At 40.7% G+C, this 26,232-nt stretch overlaps 1 protein-coding gene and 1 long non-coding RNA gene across 8 annotated transcripts in view; one reads left to right on the forward strand and one right to left on the reverse strand.

The window, feature by feature from the left end:
- Nucleotides 1-25,963, forward strand: part of LOC133558777 (uncharacterized) — a 28,324-nt gene extending 2,361 nt beyond the window's left edge. Inside the window, exons 2-4 of the long non-coding RNA XR_009807985.1 lie at nt 12,668-12,803; nt 13,496-13,573; nt 25,608-25,963. This is a non-coding gene — a long non-coding RNA (uncharacterized LOC133558777). The remainder of the gene's footprint in view (nt 1-12,667; nt 12,804-13,495; nt 13,574-25,607) is intronic.
- unc5b (unc-5 netrin receptor B) overlaps nt 1-26,232 on the reverse strand; it is a 132,478-nt gene that overhangs the window by 98,273 nt on the left and 7,973 nt on the right. The window lies entirely within an intron of this gene.

The following is a 26,232-nucleotide window of genomic DNA, read 5'->3' on the forward strand; positions in this document are numbered from 1 at the left end:
GAGCAATAATTCCAATCTTTGCCTGCTTGTCCACTTTCCATCTTGCCTCCCACTTGCACAGGCTCTGGCTAAAGTTGCATATCATGTGGTCCATTAAGACTATGAGGGGTGTGAAGCACTGAGACCAGAATATCCACAACGCACTCTGTTTCTCTCACCAACTCATCGACTGAATGCCGAAGGGTAATATCACAATAAGCTTTCCTTGTCCCTGTTCTCCCCATGCAGTTCCATAATTCATCCTAATTGAGAAAAACAAGCAAGTAAAGGGAAGCAGTGGAAGGATGTAAAGTGCAGGTTATGTGTTGGTGGGACTAAGGGACTTTGTGTATGTTTTCTATCTAGAAAAAGTGACTCCAGGAGCTTCCAGTTTTAAAGTATATTGACCTTTCACCAAGTAGTGGGCTACTAAAGCATATTTTCTTAGATGGGGCACATCGGAGGTACATAGCAACAGTTTTATATGAAGAGAGGCTTTTCGTTTCAACAAAAGACAATTGATAATCAGTTTTTGTAAGTACTTTTCTGTCCTCCTCCAAATAATTTCTAACCTCACTTTAAATATGTGAGACAATCCATCTGCCGTGTCTGGTTACAACTTTCCAATAAGAAATAACGCTCCGGATCAGTGGTCGATTTTTACACTAACTGCCACTGTGCCAAGCATCAGTTCTATAAGTGGGCACATTCTTTTTTACAGGAGCATTTGTGTTTCCTCTTATTTTCTTTTCATCCACGCTTCAAAGCCTGCTCTATGTAGGGCAGTGGTCAGCAGTTTTAATCAATTTTCCAAACACAGGAGCACTACGGCAGCCAGGATTTCCCAGCAGGGCTGTGGGGAATGGACATTGCAATAATAATAACACAGAATTTAATCTGAATTACGCTCTAAAGAGATTAGGTTGGAATAATCCCTAGAATAAACACAAATGGGGAGGGGGTTGCCACTTCAAATACACACAAGGGGAGCCAAACTGCTAGTGTGTGTTTAGTCTATATTGTGGCATTTGTGTTTGATTAACAGTAAAGAAAGATGATGGTGTTTGTTTTGTAGTGGATTTTTGTTCAGGCGAAAGTAGGGAGTTTATAAATACTTGTCATAATAGTCATTATTAAAAATGTACATTAGCATTATGTTATGACAACATAGCCATATGTAAACTTTTTGATAAGTCGATCTGGGGGTGCTGGTGAAATAGCAGGAGCTGGCTTCCAGTAGTAAGTTTTGTTATGTTTAAAATGATAAACAATCATCTGGCTTTTGTTTCCACTGTGTGGGATGTATGCTATATCTCCATAAACATGACTTTGCAGCTTTACACGACCCAGTGTAAATCTCCAATAAATTCAACGAATGTAAAGCACACAAGGATAACAATTGAGGCAATCAAACATCTTCTTGGCATGTGGCAGTTAATTACAAGAATAACTCTGGCCTGGATACAGATAAAACATGTTTTGTGTTCTTCCAATTCCATTCCAATTATTGCACATAAGTGATATTTGCTGTCGACCAATGAACAGACTGAAGTGTGCATTGATCCATTAATTTAGTCATTGTTTTGCAGGGTGCGCCAAACCGTAGTACAATATAGATCAGTTATTTTAGGACCTCTGAAAAACCGTATGGTGAAAATGGAGCCTACCCTTAAAATCTACAGTTGCCTGCAAACTAGCAAGAATGAGTGTAGTATCAATTTTACCATCCAAATCTCAACATACAAGGTCTGCAAGAAAATTTCCGGGACTGTTAATGTTGCTTGCATTCTTTGATGTCAATGACATCATCTACTGTCGGACCATCAACCAGCATGTCTACAAATAGATCCTGCAACGTTTGCTTTGTTCAGGGCATGAGAAAAGGCGAGAGTTGGGGCAAAGTTAGCCTGGACTGCTTTACTATGACAACATGTCTGCTTACAATGCCCTTAGCATCCAATAGTTCCTGACTGAAAATCATATTGCCATGCTGGGCAACCTCCCTACTAACCCGACCTGACTCTGATGGCAGAGGAACCTGAAAAAATCCTTCTAGGATTGTATAAAAGGCATAGCTCCAGACTCCCGGGCAACTACTTTAGAGGGGGAAACTTGAAGTCTGGATTTTAAATGCTTTATATATTTGGTGACACCAGAGCTGGAACTTTTCAGAAACATACACTACAGCCACCATTACCTTTGTTGCTACCTTGTTTACAGCAGTCACTTTGACATAGTAAAACACTTTCTCGTAGAACAGCTAGCATATGATCCTAAAATTCCATTTGAAGAAACTTATGACCTGGGAGATATTACCTTAAAGTATTTGTTTATGCATAAAGCAAACAAAACGCTATTTATCTCCAAGTCCCCAGCAGCTCTGTACTTCACGTTGTTTTGAAGCCTCATTGATGTGAAAACGTTTTTTTTCCACCTTTATTTTACTGCATATTGTGTACAATGTTGCACCTCTTGCACCCTTTCTAAAGACAACAAACCAGGGATCTAAAACTCTGTGGGACAAAGAACAACTTTACATGGGATGTATTTTATAAGGGTCTGTAACGCTCATCACAAAATGTTTATATATTCATACTCTAAGGTCATAATAGCATTGCTAAAACAAATATAATTGTGGCTTTTGCCAAGTATTTTAGGTGCCTATCGTACACGTGTAAAAGCTGTATCAAATAACCATATTAACAAATTGTATTGATTGATTTGTGTAGCTGCGGCGGTCTCCATGCTGACTCTGTGTGGTCAGGGTTCAGGGATCAGCGCGGACAGAGCCCGAGGAGACCTTGAGGTCATCGGCTGCCTTTCTGCTGAGCTAGCTATTGTCCAGCATGCATGGCCGCACCACTTCATGTCTATTCAGAATCTATTCAGCAGCTTCAGCTAAGTGCAATGGAAGAACCTGCTCCATTGTCTGACGCCAAGTCTGTTTGAGCTGTGCTCACTTCATCTCCCAGGCAGTTCAGAAGAACAGATAAGTCTCAAAGAATAGGGGCGGATTTACACGAGAAAAAAAAAGACGTTCAGCGTATTCAGGTCGATCTTAGCTCTCTAACAACGAGTTGCTTGACCTCACCGGAGGATCTTTGTGTAAAGCCTCAAAAGGGAAGAGTTACAAAAGGGAAAATAGACTTCTCATCACATATATAGCCTGTTGCTCTGTAGGCATGTCGTCTAAGCTCTCTTTAATTTAGTTCCCCCCCAGTTTTGTTGGATAAAATTAGATCCCACTGCAGAAAAGGCTGACCAAAGATCATCGTCATTGCTAATAAGTTTGCATTTCTGACCTATAGAATTGCATACGTGTATAATGGTTCATGCAAAATGGCCATATCACACTCAGTAAAAATCCATCTGGAGGCATCAGCACATACTGTATACTGTGAGTAGAATTAAGTCAGAGTGCATTGGCTTTCTCACTTAGAGTGCCTCCAAAGAGCGACATTATTACCTTCCCAGAATGCAAATGTGCTTTAGGCCAATTAGAGGTTGAGCTAATACCAATGTAAGCCCATAAAAATCTGCCCTTCCATGATCATTCAACGACATGACTCATGGGTAAGACACTTAAATGTGTCATAAATATGAGTCTATGTCTAAAATTAATGGCAGAGCTTTGTATTCTGTTCTCATAGCGCTGGATCTGAGCCACGCATATGTTAGTGTCAGCGTTGCTAACGAAATAAATAAACTTGTAATTACACTTGTTTGGGTTCCATAAGTGGCAGGTAAAGACAAGGGGCCTGCGGGGGATTCAATGTCTCGTTTCAGATCTTACCTCATCAAGAGGTATTTAGGAAGGTTAGCAGGGGCTCCTATTTTGTTTGTAGAGACAGACGCCCTCATCCAGGATGTCTCAGTGTAATTACACGCTACAGAAGACCTTCATTCCTGTCTTCTTCACACAGAGAGATGAAAGACAAGAGACAGAGCCATGTAATCGCTTCTCTTTCTGAAAAAAAGTAGAGAAGACAAGGGGGCAGAAAAAAATAGAAGGACAAATGGTTGGTGAATAGCTGTTAGGTTTTAATAAACCTCCTCTGTCTTGTTTACTGAGTCTCTCAAACACGAGCGACCTTTTATTATTCTGAGCTTCCTGTTGTCCGCCTAAGGACAGATGCGTAAACTGTGGTGCTAATGTAAGGCCCACTGCGGAGAGTTTTAAGACGGACAAGAGATTTACACACTCCTCACCACTGACCATCACTCTGACACTAACACTCATCAAGGACATTCAAAGGGACACCGTGAGGTACAGCATGTCAACACAAGTGTTCATTGGACTGTGTGCACATTTGCAGGTGTCCAGAGGTGAGTCGACAATGACATGCACACTCGTACATTTTGACTGATTGATAAAAAATAACAATGCCCCGTTCAATATTTTTGGCCTGAGATCTAATCTGATTTTGAGTCCAAATGGGATACTTTGAAAACAGATTATAGAACTGAAACAGCAAGTGGCTGAAGTAAACACAATAACCCTAAATAAAGCTTTTCTTATTTAATTTTGAATTTTCTATAAATCAGATGAAATATGATGTATTATTTTTTTTTAACAAAATAAAGTGTCTAGTGCACAATAACTTAAAAAAAGCAAAGACTACTGTTGGATCCCATTTAAATAATTTGGATTTTGCCCTCAAAGCCTTCCTGTATACAACGGCGTAACTTCCCGGGTTTGTAAACAATATCGACCAAAAATGCATTTTGTATCAAGAAAAAAAACATTGATCTAATCACTTTGGTATCATTTGTACGCTAAAACTATACAATGTATTAACATCTTGATCGATCACCCTTACTTCACACATTAGAGCGTTGGATCAGGGGTCCCCAAAATATGGCCCGTGGGCTAGATCTGGCCCGCCAGTATCCAAAATCCGGCCCGAGGGAAGCGGGAAGCCCCAAGTTAGTTTTTTTTTTTACTTATTATTTTTTTCAAATTTTTCCTTTCTAATCCATTTTGTACTACTTATTACTGTCTGTGTCTCCTAGCCACTCAGGCAAATCATATTGTCTAAAAATGCTTTTTTCCATCGATAACATGACAAGTGCGTGTTCTTTCAGTCAATTTGTGCGCAAGGAATATATATATACAACCCATTTATCATTTATTTATTAACGTGCGGTGCGCTACTTAATATGTCTGTGTCGTTCGGTACTCCTCCGAACCGAACCGGAGGAGTATATATATATATATATATATATATATATATATATATATATACATATATATACATATATATATATATTAGGGGTGTAACGGTACGTGTATTTGTATTGAACAGTTTCGGTACGGGGGTTTCGGTTCGGTTCGGAGGAGTACCGAACGACACAGACATATTAAGTAGCGCACCGCACGTTAATAAATAAATGATAAATGGGTTGTACTTGTATAGCGCTTTTCTACCTTCAAGGTACTCAAAGCACTTTGACACTACTTCCACATTTACCCATTCACACACTGACGGAGAAGCTGCCATGCAAGGCGCTAACCAGCACCCATCAGGAGCAAGGGTGAAGTGTCTTGCTCAGGACACAATGGACGTGACGTTGTGTAAACAATGCACACCGAGGCACCATGAATTGATTTACGGGGACCCCAACTTAAACAAGTTGAAAAACTTATTCTGGTGTTACCATTTAGTGGTCAATTGTGCGGAATATGTACTGTACTGTGCAATCTACTAATAAAAGTTTCAATCAATCAAAAAAAACCAACAACATACGGCATGCTAGCAACGACTGAGCTATGATAGACTGACCACACCTCCTCTTTTCACGTGATATGTCCTCTTTGCGGGGCTGTCCATGTGTAGTTTCTTAAATGCCTCAAATGTCCAGCATTTTAAGTTAGGGTTGCGTGTATTTTCAATGTACGTTCAGGGTTAAGAAGGGGTTAAAAACAAAAAAAAAAAGTGGTGCACGCAGCAACATTCGTGAGGGAGGGGCAGAGACAGAGAGAGCGAGAGAGTTACGTATGATAAATGCGCATGCGTCGCCAGGCTCTGCTTTTTATCCATAGATTTATCAGATTTTATTTTTTATTATCCATAGCAGGGGTCTCAAAAGTGTGCCCCGGAGGCCATTTGCGGCCCACAGCTAATGTTTTAAAGGCCCACGGCACATTCTAAAAGTACTATTAAAATAAACAAAAACATAAACAAAAGTGAAATAAAAAAGCTTAAAGGCTAAATGTAATTTAGAAAAAGTTGCAACGATGACTAATAAAACAAAGCTATTTTTTTTTCTTTCAAACTTTCAAAACATAATATTGAATCAAAATCAATGTTATTATGAATTATCGACCTATCCAAGTTTCCGATTACTTCACATCAAATATTCCACTAAGAAAAATATTTTTGGGGGCAGATTTAGCAAATTTGTTAAATAAATAATCAAAAAATGTATATTTTGTTGTTTTCTTACTGTACCGAAAATGAACCGAACCGTGACCTCTGAACCGAGGTACGTACCGAACCGAAATTTTTGTGTAACGGGTCCCCGGCCAAATTGTTTTAACCCCATGTGGCCCCCGAGTCAAAAAGTTTGGGGATCCCTGCTTTAGAGGTATGATTCTTGTGTTGTCCTGCTCAGTCTCTGTGTGAATAAACTTAGCCATTCCTTTTCCTTTAGTTCTCCAGTTATTATGATATGTGGAAGAAACTTAGTTTATTTCAAACCATGATGGTGAGTGTTAGAAGCCATTTTGCACTGTGGATGGACTCTAAAATTTGAGCTTGTGTTCCGGCAAGACATGTAGCCTCCGGTAATTCAAGCAACACCTGCATATGTTTAACACGGAATCCTGAAATTTAATTGTGTATATTTATTACTTACTTACCAAGATGGCGGCGCCCGGACGGGCTGCGCTCTCGAGGAGCTCCTGCTAAAGATGGAACATTTGGCAGAAATACTGGACAATTCCACAAACTTTATGGCTGGCTCACATCGTGGTCACTCCGTGATCACGTACGACCGCCAGACACTTCTGGATGTGGACATGTCGGGCCGTTTTGGACCGATAGACGCGTGCGTGCTAAACGTGCTAACTAGCATGGGAATACATCGGCGGCTACATCCAGCGGCCTGTGAAGCAGGGGAGTCTAGTAGCAGCGGGGGCCGTCTACGGAGCAGACGCCAGCGGTGTGATCGGAAACGCGGATGCCGAGCGGGGCTAAAAACAAAGCAGAAGGCTAATCCCCACAGAACACCACTTTCCTCCATCCCGAAGACGGATTTAGATGAAAGATGCGAGACTACTGGTCTGGGTAAGGAGTCTGTTAAATTAGAACAAGTTTTTTCTGCTTTGAGTGTTTCAGAGTTGGACATGTGTCTTACTGAGGTGGCTAACTATGATGCGTGCAGTTTATCAAAGCAACAAACAAACAATCGGAAAATCCCCGTTACTGAGGTGGCTAACCATGATGTGTGCAGTTTATCAAAGCAACAAACAAACAATCGGAAAATCCCCGTTACTGAGGTGGCTAACCATGATGCGTGCAGTTTATCAAAGCAACAATCAAACAATCGGAAAATTCCTGTCGTATCAATTCCTAGATATGGTCGTAACTATACTAAATGCACTGGGCATAATAAACACAACATTATTAATATTGCTACTACGGATAATTTGATCAAAAATTCCCTGAAACAGCCCACTACCTATAATATAGGTTTTTTAAACATAAGATCATTGTCTCCTAAAACGTTGTTAGTTAATGATATTATTAGAGACAACAATCTTAACGTCATCGGTCTCAGCGAAACCTGGCTTAAACCAAACGACTTTTTTGCGCTAAATGAGGCATGTCCTCCTAACTTTACACATGCGCATATTGCCCGTCCGCTCAAAAGGGGTGGGGGGGTCGCACTAATATACAACGAAAACTTTAACCTTAGTCCTAACATAAATAATAAATATAAATCGTTTGAGGTGCTTACTATGAGGGGTGTCCCACCGCTGCCTCTACACCTGGCTGTTATCTACCGCCCCCCAGGGCCCTATTCGGACTTTATTAATGAATTCTCAGAGTTCGTTGCTGATCTAGTGACACACGCCGATAATATAATCATAATGGGGGACTTTAATATTCATATGAATACCCCATCGGACCCACCGTGCGTAGCGCTCCAGACTGTAATTGATAGCTGTGGTCTCACACAAATAATAAATGAACCCACGCATCGCAACGGTAATACGATAGACCTAGTGCTTGTCAGGGGCATCACCGTTTCCAAAGTTACGATACTCCCGTATACTAAAGTATTGTCCGATCATTACCTTATAAAATTCGAGGTTCAGACGCATGTTCGTCAAACTAATAATAATAATAACTGCTATAGCAGCCGCAACATTAATACAGCCACAACGACAACTCTTGCTGACCTACTGCCCTCGGTAATGGCACCATTCCCAAAGTATGTGGGCTCTATTGATAACCTCACTAACAACTTTAACGACGCCCTGCGCGAAACCATTGATAACATAGCACCGCTAAAGTTAAAAAAGGCTCCAAAAAAGCGCACCCCGTGGTTTACAGAAGAAACTAGAGCTCAGAAATTATTATGTAGAAAGCTGGAACGCAGATGGCGCACGACTAAACTTGAGGTGCACCATCAAGCATGGAGTGATGGTTTAATAACTTATAAACGCATGCTTACCTTAGCTAAAGCTAAATATTACTCAAATCTCATCCACCGTAATAAAAACGATCCTAAATTTTTGTTTAGTACGGTAGCATCGCTAACCCAACAAGGGACTCCTTCCAGTAGCTCAACCCACTCAGCTGATGACTTTATGCAATTCTTTAGTAAGAAAATTGAAGTCATTAGAAAGGAGATTAAAGACAATGCGTCCCAGCTACAACGGGGTTCTATTAACACTGACACGATTGTATAGACGGCGGATACTGCCCTCCAAAATAGTTTCTCTCGTTTTGAGGAAATAACATTAGAGGAATTGTTACAACGTGTAAATGGAATAAAACAGACAACATGTTTACTTGACCCTCTTCCTGGGAAACTGATCAAGGAGCTCTTTGTATTATTAGGTCCATCAGTGCTAAATATTATAAACTTATCACTCTCCTCGGGCACTGTTCCCCTAGCATTCAAAAAAGCGGTTATTCATCCTCTTCTTAAAAGACCTAACCTCGATCCTGACCTCATGGTAAATTACCGACCGGTGTCTCACCTTCCCTTTATTTCAAAAATCCTTGAAAAAATTGTTGCGGAGCAGTTAAATGAACACTTAGCGTCTAACAATCTATGTGAAACCTTTCAATCCGGTTTCAGGGCAAATCACTCCACGGAGACAGCCCTCGCAAAAATGACTAATGATCTATTGCTAACGATGGATTCTGATGCGTCATCTATGTTGCTGCTCCTCGATCTTAGCGCTGCTTTCGATACCGTCGATCATAATATTTTATTAGAACGTATCAAAACACGAATTGGTATGTCAGACTTAGCCCTGTCTTGGTTTAACTCTTATCTTACTGATAGGATGCAGTGTGTCTCCCATAACAATGTGACCTCGGACTACGTTAAGGTAACGTGTGGAGTTCCCCAGGGTTCGGTCCTTGGCCCTGCACTCTTCAGCATCTACATGCTGCCGCTAGGTGACATCATACGCAAATACGGTATTAGCTTTCACTGTTATGCTGATGACACCCAACTCTACATGCCCCTAAAGCTGACCAACACGCCGGATTGTAGTCAGCTGGAGGCGTGTCTTAATGAAATTAAACAATGGATGTCCGCTAACTTTTTGCAACTCAACGCCAAAAAAACAGAAATGCTGATTATCGGTCCTGCTAGACACCGAACTCTATTTAATAATACAACTCTAACATTTGACAACCAAACAATTAAACAAGGCGACACGGTAAAGAATCTGGGTATTATCTTCGACCCAACTCTCTCCTTTGAGGCACACATTAAAAGCGTTACTAAAACGGCCTTCTTTCATCTCCGTGACATCGCTAAAATTCGCTCCATTCTGTCCACTAAAGACGCTGAGATCATTATCCATGCGTTTGTTACGTCTCGCCTCGACTACTGTAACGTATTATTTTCGGGTCTCCCCATGTCTAGCATTAAAAGATTACAGTTGGTACAAAATGCGGCTGCTAGACTTTTGACAAGAACAAGAAAATTTGATCACATTACGCCTGTACTGGCTCACCTGCACTGGCTTCCTGTGCACTTAAGATGTGACTTTAAGGTTTTACTACTTACGTATAAAATACTACATGGTCTAGCTCCATCTTATCTTGCCGATTGTATTGTACCATATGTCCCGGCAAGAAATCTGCGTTCAAAGGACTCCGGCTTATTAGTGATTCCCAAAGCCCAAAAAAAGTCTGCGGGCTACAGAGCATTTTCCGTTCGGGCTCCAGTACTCTGGAATACCCTCCCGGTAACAGTTCGCGATGCCACCTCAGTAGAAGCATTTAAGTCTCACCTTAAAACTCATTTGTATACTCTAGCCTTTAAATAGACTCCCTTTTTAGACCAGTTGATCTGCCGTTTCTTTTCTTTTTCTTCTATGTCCCACTCTCCCGTGTGGAGGGGGTCCGGTCCAATCCGGTGGCCATGTACTGCTCGCCTGTGTATCGGCTGGGGACATCTCTGCGCTGCTGGTCCGCCTATGCTTGGGATGGTTTCCTGCTGGCTCCGCTGTGAACGGGACTCTCGCTGCTGTGTCTTGGATCCTCTTTGGACTGGACTCTCGCGACTGTGTTGTATCCATTGTGGATTGAACTTTCACAGTATCCTGTTAGACCCGCTCGACATCCATTGCTTTCCTCTTCTCTAAGGTTCTCATAGTCATCATTGTCACCGACGTCCCACTGGGTCATTATTGTCACCAATGTCCCACTGGGTGTGAGTTTTCCTTGCCCTTATGTGGGCCTACCGAGGATGTCGTGGTGGTTTGTGCAGCCCTTTGAGACACTAGTGATTTAGGGCTATATAAGTAAACATTGATTGATTGATTGATTATTTTCAAACATCCATCTATCCATCCATCAATCGAGTGAACTAATTAGCTGCAACCAGCAGAGGTGCTATTTATTTAGTAAAGAAAAACGACTTCAGTCATAGGAAGTTAAACTACAGCCATGAATACATCTGATATTTATTCCTCGAGTAGCATTATCATTATGTGTATGACACTGACATGAAAACAAGAGTTCCTTTACAATCCAATTAAAGCTGCTGTATGTCACCGGCTCTAAAATCTTATTTAAAAAAAAAAAAAAAAAGAACATAAGAACACCACCAACGGCTAGCGTATTTAACCGATATTGGCTTAAGGGAACAGATTTCACAAGTACATGCCTATAATTGTCACAATTAAAAGTCAATGTTTGTAAAAAAAAAAAATGCCACGCGGCCTGAATTAAATAAATGTTGGTTATTGCTGTCAATCACAACTGCCTCGTGCATGGCCACATATACAAAAAAGCCTTTCCAGACAACAATTCACCCTCACTTCTAACAACTAATTTGTCTGTAGACACTGGAAAGCCGAGAAAATGTGTACAAGAGAAAATAACCCCAAAAACAACTCAAATTAAGTCTATACTAAATACTAAATACTGGAGTTGCTTTTGAGCAATGGAGCTATTCAAGAACAAAAGGATCTAAAAATCAAATGCGATGGTAACCGCTATATTCTATCTATAATGCAACGTTTTATTGTTACTTTTATGTGTAATACTAGGGTGTAAAGTTGACATGGTTGAACCAGGAAGAAGGTTATATTGCTCGTAGCTCCTTCGAATGCGAGAATCTTTTGGGAAGCCACCTAATTGTGACATACAGACACTTTTATAATTAAAAAACAACAATCAATTATTAAAATCAGTAATGCACCCAATTTTCGACCACCAAAAATTTAAGAACAAATAACTGGCTTATGCCTACTCCATAAAAGTGTGTGCTTTCTGCTTACGTCGTCACAATATTCAGTTTTAGCAGCCTTGTTTCAGTGATAAAAGTCCAGTTTCCATTTTTCACCCAAATATTTTTGGTGGCCGAAAATGTTGGTGCATCACTAGTTTATACACGTTTCGAATTGGGGTATGTTTTTCTTAATAGGGAGAGAAGTTAAAGTCTCTTGTATTCCTATTAGCATTCAAGCAAGCCAGCGAGTTAGCGCTGGTCGGTTCGTGGGTTCAAAGTGCGGTTTTCAATCAAGTTTTTTCTATAATTTCAATGTTAAACACTAATGATAACCATTAGAAATGTTACTGCGGTTATCATTAATACAGTTTATTGAAACATCCATAAATAAGACTAAATCTAAAATGCAAAATAGCATATTGTTGTTATTGGAGGTTATATACTGTATAATGGGCTTTTTATAGGCAGAGAGTGGTGGAACCTTGGAGCCTTTGAACATCTAAGTTCCTTTGTGGTATCTGAGCCAATAGAGGAAATAAAAAATCTAACATCCTGGAGTCTTGCTGTCACCGTGATTCTGCCAGAAAAGCTTTATCGACTCCAAGAAGCAAAGAAAAAGCTTATCATCAATGATGTATCTTCATTAAGAAACCAGCTGTGTCGATACAATTTATTGATAAAGAAACATTTTTGTTGAAGTTCTATATACCTTTTCATCTTCTTTTGTTCTTTTCTTTTTTCTTTTTTTTTACTGCAGATCCCATTGCTACCAAACCTGCAGGACAGTGTGTTTGCCTGTCTGTCTATCTGTGATACAAGGACCTCTGAGGAGGGCGCTACAAATGACCCATCTGCCAAGGAGTCTGCCAGTCGGTCTGTCTGGCTCTCCACAGGTATGTCTGTCCCTGCACGATGCATGTTGCATTTATTAAGTCATGGAAGAGGAGGGCAGGAGTTGGCTGCAGCGTGAAGGTTGAATCCATAGACAGGCACAGCTCAGTGCTTAATGACCCACTATAACTATACCTCTTCATCTTCAGCATCGCAGCACTGAAATACAATGGAAATGGTCCTCTGCTGAACATATTGCATCATATTCAATCATAATTCTTCAGTTAGGTTTTTGTCATGACATAAGCCTTCCCCTTTGAAAACACAAGGAAAGAGAGAGAATAAGTTAAACTGATACGAATGCAAACAGATTTGTGGCAGCAGCCACTTCAGAGCCTCCAGAGTAACTAATCAAGCATAAACAGCTCTGCATTCATCCCTGATTGATAAACATCCATACGGCATTAATTCGTGGGACGTGCAATCCCAACTTGCTACATGCACGCACACACAGGCCTTATACCAGCTCTCAACAGAAGCAGCCATTGAAGCAGAAACACCCAAAGTTAATGAACCCTCGCCAGTCAGCATGGCTGTCCATCTGCTTTCATAATCCCCATTAACTGCTGGTTATGGGTGCGACTCAGTCAACTACATAAAACATACACCCACATTCCAAAACTATTTTCAAGACAAAACAATGTGCCTGTGTGATGTTGGTTGCTGATGTATCTATCATTGTGCCTTACCTCAGCTCACCAGCTAATCTAAGCAGAGTGGCAGAGTGAGGTGAGGGTGAGGTCGCCTGCTCAGCCCATCTGGTCAGCAGCAGGTAAGAGGCTTGAAACAAACACACACTCACACATACACACAGGCTGACACATTTGATGCACACTTAAATCCAACCTTAATTACATGCAAATGCATCTGCCTCATCACGCCAGACCTTGTCCCGCTACTTCACATGCGGTGCACATTTTAAAACGATACCTTAATCATCAGTCAGGTGGATATTTGTAGCATGTGTGGTGCTCACCTGGCATGGCGGATCATGCAGGAGGATAAACAAGGTGGCCTCTCGTGCAATCCGAAAGCCTGACCTAGCAAGAAAGATGCGTGCCTGCCTGTGGGCTGATTGAGATTGGGATTGTGACCCCACCGAGACCTATGCAGAAAAAGGAGTAATACCCACGTATTACGGCTGGCTTCCCATTAAGCGTGCAGCCATCCCACAAACTCATAAACCCACGCAAACCAAGCCAAAATGAGCCTGTCAGCTTTTGATTATGTCCTGCATTCAAGGCCAGAGGAGTGTGTGTTTAGAAGATCCCAGTAAAAAAACCCTGATGGACTACGGTTCAAGTCCGGGAAGTGAAGATGGGTAGAGGAATTAAAGGGTGATGAAGGGCAGATCTCATTTTGCTTGAGTAGTTTTGCTCCAAGAAACATTGAATGACTTCCCAAAGTGTGAGATTCTGGACCTGTGGTGGTTTTGTAACTGGTGGGGCACCGACTATTATAGTACATACTTACATATTTTTTTCTTCAGAAAAAAATGTTAAACCACACATAAAACAAAATACTCTGTGACTCGTCATAAAACTCAGCTGGAATTTTTTGCTATGAAACCACATAGAAGAGCTTATTTTCCTGTTAATCGCTCATGCACTTTATATCTGGCCACTTGTTAGACTTAGACGTCCTTTTATTGTCATTCAAATTTGAACTTTGCAGTACAGATAAGAACAAAATTCCGTTGCATTAGCTCATGGTAGTGCAGGATAAAAGAGCAGTAAGGTGCAGATATAAATAAATATATTAGTGTACAGATAAATATATTGCACTTTTGCATATGCATCCATGTTTATGGATGTATGTTATGTTGTCTTTATATTCTAGCGATTCACTGCTGGAGTCTAGAAAGAGGTTCCGCAGTCTCCGTAGCGGAACCTCCAGGTTCTGTAGCAGCTTCTTCCCTCAGGCCGTAAGACTCTTGAACGCATTAAAATAATCCCCTAAATTAACCCCAAAAATGGATTAACTCGCTGGAATATAAAGACAATATAACATACATCCATAAACATGGATGCATGTGCAAAAGTGCAATTTATTTATCCGTACACTAATCTATTTATTTATATCGGCACCTTATTGCTCTTTTATCCTGCACTACCATGAGATAATGAAACAAATTTGAATGACAATAAAAGGAAGTCTAAGTCTAAGTCTAAGTCTGGTTCCTAGGCAAAATGTGTCCTTTTTTTAATGAAAATTTAAGTGAGGCTTTAAGCGACATTCCCTTAATCAACCATGGGGAAAAGTATCCGCTGAATAATCAATTAATTGTTGTTTTACGATGCCAGTGTTGTTTTGAGCAGAATAGGGATGTAACAATAAATGGTATTAATGCTTATCTCTGGAAAAGTCTGGACGATTAGTATTACCGTTTTTATTTAAAACTATCTAAAAAATGTGGTTGTTAAAGGGGAACTGCACATTTTTTGGGAATTTTGCCAATCGTTCACAAGCCCTACAAAAGAAAAAGAAGATGATAGTTTTATTTTGCATTCTAACATGCAGAAATCTGTGTGTTCTTGGTGGCTAGCGATGCAGCTAATGGAAGCAATCAATTCTACCTCTAAATTGCTTTTAAAATCTATTTAAAAACCATCAACAATACTTCATTTACATTCCATAACCTGTATAAAGCCAAGCTTCTTTCTTTAAAATATAATAATGAATCAAAACCAATGTCATTATGAATTATTGACCTATTCAAGGCTCCAATTACGTCACGTTAAATTTTCCACTTTGAGATATTTTTTGGGGGAAATGTTGCATATTTTGTGTTTGCCATATAAAAAACTGAGCTGTTTTTTTTATAGAAGGGCCTAAAATGAACAAACTAAAAACATAAACAACAATAAAACTTATAATTCACGGATAGATCTGAAGTTGATCTCGAGATTATTGTGTTGAAAATAAACAGTAAAAAAAAATGTATAATTCATTTTCTAACACTTTAATGAGTAGAACCCTTTTGGATCCCCAATCATTCTAGTGTGATTTGTTTTTAAGTGTCATTGCTCAAAATATAATAATGAATTAAAATCAATGGTGTTATGAGTTATTGACCTTTTTAAGGCTCCAATTATTATATCATCTCAAATATTTAAAAAAAAATATTGGGTGAAAATATTTCATATTTTGTGTTTTTTCCATTAAAAAAAATGAGTTTTTTGAGACAAAAAGAACATACAACTTAAATCTTTGAAATTATTATATTGACAGATAGACCTAATATTGATTTAGCGATTTTAAACTTCAATAATAATTAAAATAATAATACTGAATAATGACACATTTTTTATATTTTTTTGACCGAAACCCTTTGGGGTCCTTGGGATCAAGCCTGAGTGGAGGCCGACATGTATATTTTTTATACATATATTTTATTGTTTTTTAAAAATAAAAAAATATCAAAATGGCCCCCGCTTGCTTTGATTTTTCAGTGTGCGGCCCTCAGTGGATAAAGTTTGGACACCCCTGATTTACACAATGTATGGATGATAATGCCATGTACAAAAGCGTATGATGAGAAAGAAGCACAAAGTGTAGAGCGATCTACTAAAGCTCTGCACACCACCAAGATGTGTAAATGAAAAAGGCTGTATTTACTTTACTTTGTACTTACTGAAACAAACTTCAATCCTCTCAATATTTTACTTCATTATTTATTTGGATAGAGTGTATAATAGTACATTTTTATTTACAAGAAGTATGTTATTCAAAACAGAAGTTTACACTTTGGGGACTGTTTATTTGCATGCAAAATGTGCAACTTTTTGTTAACAGAGTTATTCTATTCAAGCAGATGTATTTCTTCCCAAGGGAATTTAATTTAATTATTTGAAAAGGATTTCATAAAAAGTAAAATTTATATCTGGTCTAAAAAGAACAACATTATAAAAAAATTGAATTTTGCTAAGAGTAAGCTGCAGTGTATGAAGTGTCATTTCAAACTACTAGTTTTTGATCCAATTTCTTTAGAATGTAGGGAAAAAAATCTCATTTTTTGTGAACAAATCGGGGATTTTATTTTTAAGCCACATCGCCCAGGCCTATAATTTGTAACTATTATGATTAAGATCTGAATTTGTGGAGATGAGTTACAAATGTGTAATGTTTTGTGGTGAACACTAGTTTGGGCATTACCACGCCCGCATCTTATGTGTAAATTCCTTTGCAGTTTATCATCTCCTATCCCTTTAGTATTTGTCATTTTAAACACAGCTCATTTGGTCAAAGTCCCTAGAAGGTTTTTGTTGAAGTACAACCGTCTCCAGCGAATTTCATGACAATATGTGAATCTGGTGGCAGGGGCTTTTTGTTTCTAATTTTCAAGAGGCCCCTAGGGTACATTCTGGAATTTCGGGTTTAGTTACCCCAGAGCATGAATATTTTTCTCCGGACCAGACGCGAAAAATTGGGGAGTTTTGGTGCATTTACAGGGCCTCAAAATTGCAATCAAAGTGGGACAAAAATAATACAAGATACAATTACAATACAATTACAAAGTCCATGCCTTGACTGCTCGGCCGTAAAAATATTAGATGTTACTTGTTACGCACTTTTCTTTTAAATATTCTTAAAGCGCTAATACAAACCAATATTTTAAACAATAAAAGCTTACCCATTAAAAGAGATAAAATACTCAGACTAAAAAACTATCCGTGAAACACAAAACATGCACATTAGTGGGTTTTCTAACATTGTGTCTATTTCTTTCATCCATCCATCCATCCATTTACTACCGCTTGTCCCGTTCGGAGTCGCGAGGGGCGCTGGAGCCTATCTTAGCTGAATTCGGGCGGAAGGCGGTGTACACCCTGAACAAGTCTCTACCTCATTGCAGGGCCAACACAGATAGACAGACAGCATTCACACTCACACACTAGGGACAATTTAGTGTTGCCAATCAACTTATCCCCAAGTGCATGTTTTTGGTGGTTGGAGGAAACCGGAGTACCCGGAGGGAACCCACGTAGCCAAGGGGAGTACATTATAACTCCACACAGAAAGATCCCGAGCCTGGGATTCAGTCATTTAAAAAATATCTTATCAAAAGATTTCCATGTGTATATGTACTTTTTGAGCACATTCAACAATACCGCAATAATAATGATAACCGTGATAATTTTGGTCACGATGACCGTGATTTGAAATGTACATATCAATACACTCCTAGAGCAGTATAAGGCTGTCTAGAGAAGTTTCCAGACAAAGCACATGTCTGCAAGGATGTACAGCTCAACTTTGACACCATCAATCATTGGGGACGGCGTGGCGCAGTGGGAGAGTGGCCGTGCGCAACTCGAGGGTCCCTGGTTCAAATCCCACCTAGTACCAACCTCGTTTCGTCCGTTGTGTCCTGAGCAAGACACTTCACCCTTGCTCCTGATGAGTGCTGGTTGGCGCCTTGCATGGCAGATCCCTCCATCAGTGTGTGAATGTGTGTGTGAATGGGTAAATGTGGAAGTAGTGTCAAAGCGCTTTGAGTACCTTGAAGGTAGAAAAGCGCTATACAAGTACAACCCATTTATTTATTATCAACAATCATCCATCCATCCATCTTCTTCCGCTTAGCCGAGGTCGGGTTGCGGGGGCAGCAGCCTAAGCATGGAAGCCCAGACTTCCCTCTCCCCAGCCACTTCGTCTAGCTCTTCCCGGGGGATCCCGAGGCGTTCCCAGGCCAGCCGGGAGACATAGTCTTCCCAACGTGTCCTGGGTCTTCCCCGTGGCCTCCTACCGGTTGGACGTGCCCTAAACACCTCCCTAAGGAGGCATTCGGGTGGCATCCTGACCAGATGCCCGAACCACCTCATCTAGCTCCTCTCGATGTGAAGAAGCAGCGGCTTTATTTTGAGTTCCTTCCGGATGGCAGAGCTTCTCACCCTATCTCTAAGGGAGAGATAGGGTGATCAGTTCCTTGCTATTCACGAAATTCAATAATTGATAGATTAAAAATCCCCTCCTTATTGCTCAATGCGAACGTGTGTGTCATGGCGTGACCCCAAGGATGCAGAGAACGGCAGGCGGAATGCAAGTAAAACACAATTTATTCCTACAAAGAGGCGGGGAACCCAAAACAGCACACGAAGCATTGGTCTCGAAAGGAAGAGCAAGAATGATCCAACAGTGAAGGAGGGACCCAGGTGGAACTAAATAGAACTAATTAAATAAACAAGGACATGCTGACAGGACATGGAACAGAAAGTGAAGGTGCTGCAAAAAACAGGGACCAAACAGGAAACACTGAAAAGAAAACAAGAGCACCAGGACAGGAAGTGATTCCAAACACAGGAAAACCCAAATATAACCAAACTGTCAGTAGCACTTCTGACAGTGTGAGCTTCGTTGCCTCACACAGCAGAGGGGGAACAAGGAGATGTGGCAGAAACATTGGCTAAGTAAGACAAAAACTGAAAAATTTACCCCAGATATTAAGAATGTTAGATACCTGGAATCACTTATTTCCCTTTCTTATAATACAGAATCATGAGTGACTTTGCCTGAAGAAAAGATTTAGGTGATGGCTTTTGACTTCAGAATAAATGGCCAATCAATGCGCCGTTAGCGACAGGCACGTTGAACAATGAAGAACCACATAGCTTTAACTCTACCTCAGTCACCATACCAAATATTACTGCAGCACAGGCAGCCAATCAGGCACGCCCACTCACAGACGGTAAAGTATCATTTGCCTCGATGTAAAAACACAAGGGAGTGTGTATGTGTGTGTGTGTGTGTGTGTGTATGGGGGGGGGGGGGGGGGGGGGATTGTAAGTTGTTTTGAAAGTCATGCTGTTGCCTAGCTGCCAAGCATTCATGCGCGCACACATACACATGGAGGGATGCAGGATCATTTGTGTCCTCTCAGCTGAAGATATGCACTCATATGCTTGTCACTCCTGGGAGGTCTTCGTGTCATTCCCCTACTTTGGACACACCAGCTGCTCAGTGTGTGCTCTGCAACGTTAAGAGCTCCTTTCCCACCTCCACATCCACTTCCACTCATGACAAAGCTCTTCCCTAACACCCGTGTCTTACCGACCCCCGGCAACTCAAACACCCTCCCATATTCGGCAGCACCCCGAGGGCAGCTGGGACCCTAATAAGCGTTACACTCAGAGAAATGGGATTCTTCACGGTCCCTTTTAAACCCCAATACCCAAACTCTGACAGGGAGCTGACTGGGTAAAAAAAATGATGGTGTGAACGAGATATGACAGAGATTGGTATATATGAGACTGTAAAGCTATAAATACTCTTGATGAGACCATCAAGGGATGGGAGGAAGAGGAAATGGGGGATGAGTGGAGGCCATTTATTAATGTGGAGGTGGTAAAAGGTAGCTTTGAGATTTAAAAGACTTGAAAAACTACATTAACATGTTTGTGTCAGTCTCATCTGCGTTCTGAATGCAGCACATTTGCTCTCCTGCTGCAGAGTATCCTATTAACATGCTTTAAACGGAGTTGCTCTGTGGTTAAGCCATGGCTCCAGACAGACTTGCATACAAACAGGCACAAACACGAGCATTAACAGATTGACTTGGGCCTAAGCTCAGCGTGAACTTGGCTGTGGCTGCTTCTTGAAGACAAAAACGCCTCTAAAGCTAAGAAGATAAGAAATCTGCATGGCTTGAAAGAACTGTTTAGGACGAGGACACACGCCGAGCCCTGGACCACAGGACCAGCCAATCAAGTGCTGACAGGGCCTCTGATCTATGGATCTCACCAAGGCTGTGTGTGTATGAGCCCATCTCTGGGAAGGCTCAGGATCATGGCCCCCCGTAGTGAGTCCTTATCCTATTGGTCACGATGCGCAGAGTGCTGCTGGGATCTTAAATGAAAATTCCTACACTTGCTCCAGAGTGCACCAGCAGGTCTTCCACATTAACGCACACAAATTCAACTTCTTCAAAAGAGTCAGCGCACTGTCTTTTTTAGGTCAGATGTTAACGAGTCATGCGTTTATATCTTAATAAGCAAAATCATATTTTCATTTAAGCATGCAGGTGTGTTTGAGTGGTTTATGCAATACAGTAGAAACCATATCTCACACATTGGTCATGTGGAACTTGTGAAAGAGTTCTGAGTGTGTGTGTGTGTGTGTGTGTGTGTGTGTGTGTGTGTGTGTGTGTGTGTGTTCTCCTGCCGTCCCCTTCACCCCACACAAAGGGGCAGAAAAAGCCCTACGGAGTCTCCTATTCATCTAAAGCACAATAGAACCCCACAGAGGTTTTCTTCCCATTTCCCTGTCTGCCCCACCCATCTCCCCCACAGGGCATGATAGAAGGGCAGTGGGGGACCCTGTCATGCTGGCCTAGCAGGCACTCCGCTCCCATCTGCCACCGAAATTCCCCCAGCCCCACCTATCCAACTCTCCTCCATGCATTGGCATTCCCAAGGATTGTAACAAATACTTTCTGTAAGTCACAAACATAACACATTAATTACAAATATTTGCCCAATCAAATCATCAAAGGATGTCAGTGTTTTGATTAAACTCAAATGTTCCAGCTCTGGAGCAATCCTTAAAACGAAGGCTCTCAGGCGCAAGAGACTATTCAAGTCTGTCCGGCTCTGCGAAACGCTCCTCTGCTGCTCACTCCTCTCTCAATTCTTCATTGTCAGCGTCCTCCTCCATTTACCTCGCTCTTTTGCTCCTTCTACAGAGCCCTCGCTATTTGCGGCAAATTTATGTTCCTTCCTAACATGCACAATATTGGCAAAGCATTAAACATGTCTACTCTTATACTGTGAGCTCTCTCCATCGATAAGAGCCTTAATAAAAACATCACCCTGGGGGATTTGTGGATGTCTCTTTCACGTTCAGCTCTGGGCCTCCCCGTTCTCCTGACAATATCCTTCTTCTGTCAAAACGTTCGGTTCGTCTGCTGCTTTCCAAGTTCTAGAGCTAGTCTTACTGCACATCACTTTCTTTCCCTTTTGTAAACATTGATTGATTGATTGATTTTTCTCATTCTCATTCTAATTCTCATTCTCCTCCTCCTCATAGCCTCATTCTTCAGTCTGTGCCAGAGGTTTAATGATGCTCGAATGGCATGGCTACAGAATATTCTTCTCTTTTGAAGGATATTTAAAAGCCAAGCTCTGAGAATCACCTTATCTCACCATAGATTCATCTCTTATCCATCTGCAATTTCAGCTGGAATCCCGCTCTACTTATACAAAGTGGAACCTCCAAATTCAAAGGCACCTAAAGTAGAGCAATTTGGATCAGAGCAAAATTTTCAGTAAGTCGTACAAAAACTTTAAAGTGGATCTTTCATCATGTGTGACATCAACATATCTAAATAAATTAGCATAGGCCACCAGCATCAAAGAGTTTACTCTTGGATGTTTTGCAGTACCAGTATCAATCATGGTAACGTTTAGAATACACAGGGACACCTGGGTCTTCGTTTCGACCGCTTTTCAAATTATTCGGTTTTTGACAAAAAAATTGCCCCCAGTTTTTGAATATCATTTTGATTATTGTATGGCCAAACATTACTTCGAAAAAACTAGTTCTGTCTGCCACTGTTTCATTCCGTGAAACTGAGTGACCAAATCTTGGTGACCAACACTTTGAGCTTTTTTTTTATTGACTACACCAACAAAATAAGTCACCATGGGGCCAATACTAGGCCTGGGTTGATAATCAATAAGTCTATTAATTGAACGCTAAATGTAAATACACTCGATAACTTGGCCAGCATCGATAAATTGCCATGTTTGAGTGTGTTTTCTTCTTTTCTTGCTTCCAAACAGGGTGCAAGAAGGTTCACGTTGTGCATCGCTCTCAGCTCCTGAGCATGTTCGTTCAATAGCAGAATTAAATAGAGGAAATGAATCCTCTTGTCAGTCATTCACAATTTTTGTAAAGGTGGGACTACTGGCTTCCCACAGCGACAAAGCATCGCTAGTCACTGAGAAGCACCACAAGGTAACAAAAATTAGGAGGAAAAAAGATGATTGCAAAGCCAAATTTCCCGTAGTGGGAATATTTTGACTTCAAACCGAATGAGCAACATTAGCCTGTTAACACAAAAAACAAGCCAGTCTGCCGAATTAATGTTGGTTGACAGGGAGAAGAAAAAAACCCCAAAAATTTACCAGGATTTTCTAACTGGGGAAACTTCAAGATGTACAATATTTATTTTGGTGCAATTTTTGCTAACAAAAATTGAGAGTCCATTTTATTTTCATTTATTTAGGATAATTAAGTTATTTGATCAATTTGTCATTGATGTGGATTGTGTGTTGCTTTCTGCATGTAAAACTATAATCATTTTAATTTTCCAGAGGGATCTCTCCAGAAGGAATCAATAAAGTACTATCTATCTATACCATGTGTTTTGTGTTAATATTCCTACGTGTCTTGAACAGATTAATCGGTTTTGCATTATTTATCATCAATACTGAGGTTCCTTTTCCCGGAATTCAGACTTAAGTGACTATTTCAGTTTCATTCTAAATGGTGATGATACCACATAAAACCAGGAGTCATCTCACAGCAGTAACGGAGAAGAGCGTTTAAATGCTGTAAATGACTACGAATTAATTAGTTTGATTAATCGGACCAAACACACTTTGTAGCCTCGATGCGTATTTTAGGAAATTTTTTTTAATAGATAAACACATTACTACTTACATATTTTTTCTAATACATCCACATCGTCAACATTGAAATTGAAATTTTAAAATGTATGCAAAAATAAAAATGTAAAAACTGCTCTGTTCGCTGCCAGCAAGATCATCATCCATCCATTCATTTTCTACCGCTTATTCCCTTTTGGGGTAGCGGGGGGCGCTGGCGCCTATCTCAGCTACAATCGGGCGGAAGGCAGGGTACACCCTGGACAAGTCGCCACCTCATCGCAGGGCCAACACAGCATGTGCGCTCTATTACAGCGGCCGTGTGTAAACTATGTTTGCATATTTAAAGTTCCGGGCACTCCAAGCAGTCTGGATTTTTTCCATTTTTAATTAGTTACACTCATTAAAATAATAATCGAAGCAACAGCATATATGAATCAAAGCTTTTACCCAAACAGATTTTATAGTTTCAGCACTAATTAAGTGCAAAAGATAAAACATGACTAAAGAAAGACTTTTATTACACACTGCTTCATTGAAGTCATTGAATTCCAAAAATTAAAGAGTTTATAGTCCCATTATGTTACAACGACCATTAAGAATGTTAAAATTGTACCTACAACATTGACGTGTGTTTAATCTAAATTGTTTCCAAATAGTACATCTTTGATCCAGAACAAATCGTGTTCAGCCGTGGAGGTTCCACTGTAGTGTTGGTGCAATTGGCACACTTGTTAGAACAGCCACTCTTTCATCTTGTCTTTAAAAGCCAATTGGTACCCTAAAATCCTTCACAACTCCCGGTAGCCCCCCTTGGAGGGTAAGTTGTGCCGATGAGAGGCAAGCAGCTGTTACCCTCCCACTTCTTGCTCCTTTGCTGTCCACAATGTGAGCATCATAAGCACATTTTTAAATATTAACAAAGACCACTTTGCACGTATGAATAATACAGCAGAGAGGCCAGTGGCTGGCCAGCAATCCCATCCCCTGCCGCCTGATGGCCATAAAACTAATGCATTGCCTCGGGACAGAACGTGCTTGTGTCTCGTCAACACTGACGGGACCAGCCTGACGAACCACTCTGGTTGAAGCTTAGCCCAAAGAGATTTCTTTTGTGGCTTTATTGCCCAACGTACTGAGTTACCTGTTGACTGCAGTTTCAGTTGACACTTTAATCTAGTCGGACATCACAATTGTGTCCTTTAAAGCTACTTTATTCAAGTTTAAAGTTAAGAAGCTCTTTAATTATTAAAGAACCACAGCTGTATAAACACTGTATTTATACAAATATATACAGTACTGTATATACAAAATGTTTCCTATAAAAGACATTACATGGCATCCATAATGTTCTATTGTATCTCTCCATCTAACAAACTAACTGTTCATGCAGATTTGTGGTGAAAGAAACACAAACAAATAATCTGCTGCACAGTTGATCAGAATGAGATTACCACACCTGTCAGGAACATTCACCCAGCCTTTCAATGAAATGCCTGACATGATACAGACTCCAACGTTGCACACTTAACTGCCACCTACAGTACATACTTTGCTCTCCTCCTGTCTTGAACCCTTAGTCCCCCAGGGTCATACCGACATTTACCCCGTTGTGTTGAAAAAACAGCGCAAACACACCTCCCACATGCCAGCTCAGTAAAAATAACACTAATAGCACACAAGTACTTAATGAGTATGTAAACACTGAAAAACAACTGTAGGAATGTGAAACAAACACAATATATCTCTGTTTCTGTCTCTCCTATAGTCACAAATTGAGGTACACTGATCTTTTGTCCCCCTTGGTGTCCCCCCTCCTCCCAGCTCTGCTCCCCTAACAGGACCTCCCTGCAATACCCCACGCTTAATATCAACAATTCTCATGTGAAGATTTCAGAGCGGTCTACAATTTTAATAAACGTAAGCTGCTTTTCTGCGCCGCCTGCTCAGAGAATAATACACGCACACACACACACGTGTATTGTTCCTGACAGGGAGGGGTCAGGACTGACCACAAACCTGTAGAGACAATCCATGTGTCATATTACTGCAATCATAAATGTCAAAAGTAAACTTTGCACACTGTGTTCATTTCAGCGGTCTTTTTGGTAAATCTTCTTGATTGTTCTTTTTTTCCCTCCTCACTGTAAAGCAATCTTAATCCACTAAACCCCGGGATTTTTCTGTTTCATGTTGCAGTCCGACAAAAGCAAGGGAGAGAGGGAACGTCCAGGCTCCAACATAGGAGATGACCGCTGCCACCTCAGTTGTCTAAGTCCCATTAGCTCATCCACAGTGACCTATGACCTTTGTGCCAAGTGAAGCATCTCCATTAGAGCTGGTTGCTGCCTCAACATAATCATGTGTGAGCGGCTCAGTGAATTTACTTGTGGTTAAAGTGTCCGCCCTGAGATCGGTAGGTCGTGAGATTAAACCCCGGTTGAGTCCTACCAAAGACTACAAAAATGGGACCCATTACCTCCATGCTTGGTACTCTGCATCAAGGGTTGGAATTGGGGGGGAAATCACCACAAATGATTCCCGAGCAGGGTCACCGCTGCTGCTCACTGCTCCCCTCACCTCCCAGGTGGTGGAACAAGGGGATGGGTCAAATTCAGAGGGTAATTTCACCACACCTAGTGGTACTTTAACTACAGTACTCATGTCTTTAAAAGAGCAAGTCACCTGAATCCAAAACACTTTATATAATGTTTTTGTTTATTTTAGGGAGAACTTTAGTCACTTTGCAGTGGGTAAGTTGGATTTGTTGATTTTCCAAGTAGAATAGACTATAAAAATGGCACCCATTACCTCCCTGCTAGGC

The sequence above is a fragment of the Nerophis ophidion genome, linkage group LG09 (genome assembly GCF_033978795.1).
Source record: "Nerophis ophidion isolate RoL-2023_Sa linkage group LG09, RoL_Noph_v1.0, whole genome shotgun sequence".
In the NCBI taxonomy this organism is placed as follows: domain Eukaryota; kingdom Metazoa; phylum Chordata; class Actinopteri; order Syngnathiformes; family Syngnathidae; genus Nerophis; species Nerophis ophidion.